Below are 5,251 nucleotides of genomic sequence, written 5' to 3' on the forward strand. Positions count from 1 at the left end.
CCATAGACCCCATAGACCCCATAGACCTCCATAGACCTCCATAGACCTCCATAGACCTCCATAGGACCCCATAGACCTCCATAGACCCTCCATAGACCTCCATAGACCTCCATAGACCTCCATAGACCCCATAGACCCCATAGACCTCCATAGACCTCATAGACCTCCATAGACCTCCATAGACCCCATAGACCCCATAGACCCCATTGACCCTCCATAGACCCCATAGACCTCCATAGACCTCCATAGACCTCCATAGACCCCATAGACCTCCATAGACCTCCATAGACCTCCATAGACCCCATAGACCTCCATAGACCTCCATAGACCCCATAGACCCCATTGACCTCCATAGACCCCATAGACCCTCCATAGACCCCATAGACCTCCATAGACCCCATAGACCTCCATAGACCTCCATAGACCCCATAGACCTCCATAGACCTCATAGACCTCATAGACCTCCATAGACCCCATAGACCTCATAGACCCCATAGACCTCCATAGACCCCATAGACCCCATAGACCTCCATAGACCTCGTAGACCTCCATAGACCCCATAGACCCCATAGACCCTCTATAGACCCCATAGACCCCATAGACCTCCATAGACCTCATAGACCTCCCATAGACCTCCATAGACCTCCATAGACCCCATAGACCCATAGACCCCATAGACCTCCATAGACCCCATAGACCCCATAGACCTCCATAGACCCCATAGACCTCCATAGACCCCATAGACCTCATAGACCCCATAGACCTCCATAGACCTCCCTTAGCACCTCCATAGACCCCATAGACCTCCATAGACCCCATAGACCTCATAGACCCCATAGACCTCCATAGACCCCATAGACCTCCATAGACCTCCATAGACCTCCATAGACCTCCATAGACCTCCATAGACCTCATAGACCCCATAGACCTCATAGACCTCATAGACCTACATAGACCTCCATAGACCTCCATAGACCCCATAGACCCCATAGACCTCATAGACCTCCATAGACCTCCATAGATCTCCATAGACCCCATAGACCTCATAGACCTCATAGACCTACATAGACCTCCATAGACCTCCATAGACCCCATAGACCCCATAGACCTCATAGACCTCCATAGACCTCCATAGACCTCCATAGACCCCATAGACCCCCATAGACCTCCATAGACCCCATAGACCTCCATAGACCCCATAGACCTCCATAGACCCCCATAGACCTCATAGACCCCATAGACCTCCATAGACCTCCACAGACCTCCATAGACCTCCATAGACCTCCATAGACCCCCATAGACCCCATAGACCTCCATAGACCCCATAGACCTCCATAGACCTCCATAGACCCCATAGACCTCCATTGACCCCATAGACCTCCATAGACCTCCATAGACCTCCATAGACCCTCCATAGACCTCATAGACCTCCATAGACCTCCATAGACCCCATAGACCCCATAGACCCCATTGACCTCCATAGACCCCATAGACCTCCATAGACCCCATAGACCTCCATAGACCTCCATAGACCTCCATAGACCTCCATAGACCCCATAGACCCCATAGACCTCCATAGACCTCCATAGACCTCCATAGACCTCCATAGACCTCATAGACCTCCATAGACCCCATAGACCTCCATAGACCTCCATAGACCTCCATAGACCCCATAGACCTCCATAGACCTCCATAGACCTCCATAGACCTCATAGACCTCCATAGACCCCATAGACCTCATAGACCTCATAGACCTCCATAGACCTCATAGACCTCCATAGACCCTCATAGACCTCCATAGACCTCCATAGACCCCATAGACCTCCATAGACCTCATAGACCTCATAGACCTCATAGACCTCCATAGACCTCATAGACCTCCATAGACCTCCATAGACCCCATAGACCTCCATAGACCTCCATAGACCTCCATAGACCTCATAGACCTCCAAGACCTCATAGACCTCATAGACCTCCATAGACCTCATAGACCTCCATAGACCTCATAGACCCCATAGACCTCCATAGACCCCATAGACCTCCATAGACCCCATAGACCCCATAGACCCCATAGACCTCCATAGACCTCCATAGACCTCCATAGACCCCATAGACCTCCATAGACCCCATAGACCTCCATAGACCCCATAGACCTCATAGACCTCCATAGACCTCCATAGACCTCATAGACCTCCATAGACCTCCATAGACCTCCATAGACCCCCATAGACCCCATAGACCTCCATAGACCTCATAGACCTCCATAGACCCCATAGACCTCCATAGACCCCATAGACCTCCATAGACCTCCATAGACCCCATAGACCCCCATAGACCTCCATAGACCTCCATAGACCTCATAGACCTCCATAGACCTCCATAGACCTCCACAGACCCCATAGACCCCATAGACCTCCATAGACCCTCATAGACCTCCATAGACCCCATAGACCTCCATAGACCTCCATAGACCTCCATAGAACCCCATAGACCCTCATAGACCTCCATAGACCTCATAGACCTCCATAGACCTCCATAGACCTCATAGACCTCCATAGACCCCATAGACCTCCATAGACCTCCATAGACCCCATAGACCTCCATAGACCCCCATAGACCTCCATACACCTCCATAGACCTCCATAGACCCCATAGACCTCCATAGACCCCCATAGACCCCATAGACCTCCATAGACCCCATAGACCTCCATAGACCTCCATAGACCCCATAGACCTCATAGACCTCCATAGACCTCCATAGACCTCATAGACCTCATAGACCTCATAGACCTCCATAGACCCCATAGACCTCCATAGACCTCCATAGACCCCATAGACCTCCATAGACCTCCATAGACCCCATAGACCCTCCATAGACCTCCATAGACCCCATAGACCTCCATAGACCCCATAGACCCCATAGACCTCCATAGACCTCCATAGACCTCCATAGACCTCCATAGACCCCCATAGACCTCATAGACCTCCATAGACCTCATAGACCCCATAGACCTCCATAGACCCCATAGACCTCCATAGACCTCATAGACCTCATAGACCTCCATAGACCTCATAGACCTCCATAGACCTCCATAGACCCCATTGACCTCCATAGACCCCATAGACCCCCATAGACCTCCATAGACCCCATAGACCCCATAGACCCTCCATAGACCTCCATAGACCTCATAGACCTCATAGACCTCCATAGACCTCATAGACCTCATAGACCTCATAGACCTCCATAGACCACATAGACCTCCATAGACCCCCATAGACCTCCATAGACCTCCATAGACCTCATAGACCTCTATAGACCCTCCATAGACCTCCATAGACCCCATAGACCTCCATAGACCCCATAGACCTCCATAGACCCCATAGACCTCCATGGACCCCATAGACCCCATAGACCTCCATAGACCTCCATAGACCTCCATAGACCCCATAGACCTCCATAGACCTCATAGACCCCATAGACCTCCATAGACCCCATAGACCTCCATAGACCTCCATAGACCTCCCATAGACCTCCATAGACCCCATAGACCTCCATAGACCTCATAGACCCCATAGACCTCCATAGACCTCCATAGACCCCATAGACCCTCCATAGACCTCCATAGACCCCCATAGACCCCATAGACCTCATAGACCTCCATAGACCTCATAGACCCATAGACCTCCATAGACCTCCATAGACCCCATAGACCTCCATAGACCTCCATAGACCTCCATAGACCTCCATAGACCCCATAGACCTCCATAGACCTCCATAGACCCCATAGACCTCCATAGACCTCCATAGACCTCCATAGACCCCATAGACCTCCATAGACCTCATAGACCTCCATAGACCCCATAGACCTCCATAGACCTCCATAGACCTCATAGACCCCATAGACCTCCATAGACCTCCATAGACCTCCATAGACCTCCATAGACCTCCATAGACCTCCATAGACCTCCATAGACCTCCATAGACCTCCACAGACCTCATAGACCTCCATAGACCTCCATAGACCCCATAGACCTTCATAGACTCCCATAGACCTCCATAGACCCCATAGACCCCATAGACCTCATAGACCCCATAGACCCCATAGACCTCCATAGACCTCCATAGACCTCATAGACCTCCATAGACCCTCATAGACCTCCATAGACCCCATAGACCCCATAGACCCCATAGACCTCCATAGACCTCCATAGACCCCATAGACCCCATAGACCTCCATAGACCTCCATAGACCCCATAGACCTCCATAGACCTAGACCTGCTCCATATACCTACCTCATAGACCCCATAGACCTCATAGACCTCCATAGACCTCATAGACCCTCATAGACCTCCATAGACCTCCATAGACCCTCCCATAGACCTCATAGACCTCCATAGACCCCATAGACCTCCATAGAACCTCCATAGACCCCATAGATCCCATAGACCTCCATAGACCTCCATAGACCTCCATAGACCTCCATAGACCTCCATAGACCCCCATTAGACCCCATAGACCTCCATAGACCTCCATAGACCTCCATAGACCCCATAGACCCCATAGACCTCCATAGACCCCATAGACCTCATAGACCCCATAGACCTCATAGACCTCCATAGACCTCCATAGACCTCCATAGACCCCATAGACCTCCATAGACCTCCATAGACCTCCATAGACCTCCATAGACCTCCATAGACCTCCATAGACCCCATAGACCCCATAGACCTCCATAGACCTCCATAGACCCCATAGACCTCATAGACCTCCATAGACCCCATAGACCTCCATAGACCTCCATAGACCCCATAGACCTCCATAGACCTCCATAGACCTCCATAGACCCCATAGACCTCCATAGACCTCCATAGACCTCCATAGACCCCATAGACCTCCATAGACCCCATAGACCTCCATAGACCTCCATAGACCCCATAGACCTCCATAGACCTCCATAGACCTCATAGACCCCATAGACCCCATAGACCCCATAGACCCCATAGACCTCCATAGACCCCATAGACCCCATAGACCTCCATAGACCTCCATAGACCCCATAGACCCCATAGACCCCATAGACCTCATAGACCCCATAGACCTCCATAGACCTCCATAGACCTCCATAGACCCCATAGACCCCATAGACCTCCATAGACCCCATAGACCCCATAGACCCCATAGACCCCATAGACCTCCATAGACCGCCATAGACCCCATAGACCCCATAGACCTCCATAGACCCCATAGAC

The 5,251-nt window shown here is 51.2% G+C and overlaps 1 long non-coding RNA gene across 1 annotated transcript; it reads right to left on the bottom strand.

Moving 5' to 3' along the window:
- Positions 1–902: 902 nt before the first annotated feature.
- LOC125687800 (uncharacterized) lies at positions 903–2,964 on the bottom strand. Its single transcript, XR_007374411.1, has 4 exons — positions 2,879–2,964; positions 2,298–2,356; positions 1,833–1,869; positions 903–937 (listed from the first exon to the last, which is right to left on the bottom strand). It is a non-coding gene; the product is annotated as an uncharacterized LOC125687800 (long non-coding RNA).
- Between the last annotated feature and the right edge of the window lie 2,287 nt (positions 2,965–5,251).

This window comes from Lagopus muta, unplaced genomic scaffold (genome assembly GCF_023343835.1).
Source record: "Lagopus muta isolate bLagMut1 unplaced genomic scaffold, bLagMut1 primary scaffold_222_ctg1, whole genome shotgun sequence".
In the NCBI taxonomy this organism is placed as follows: Eukaryota; Metazoa; Chordata; class Aves; order Galliformes; family Phasianidae; genus Lagopus; species Lagopus muta.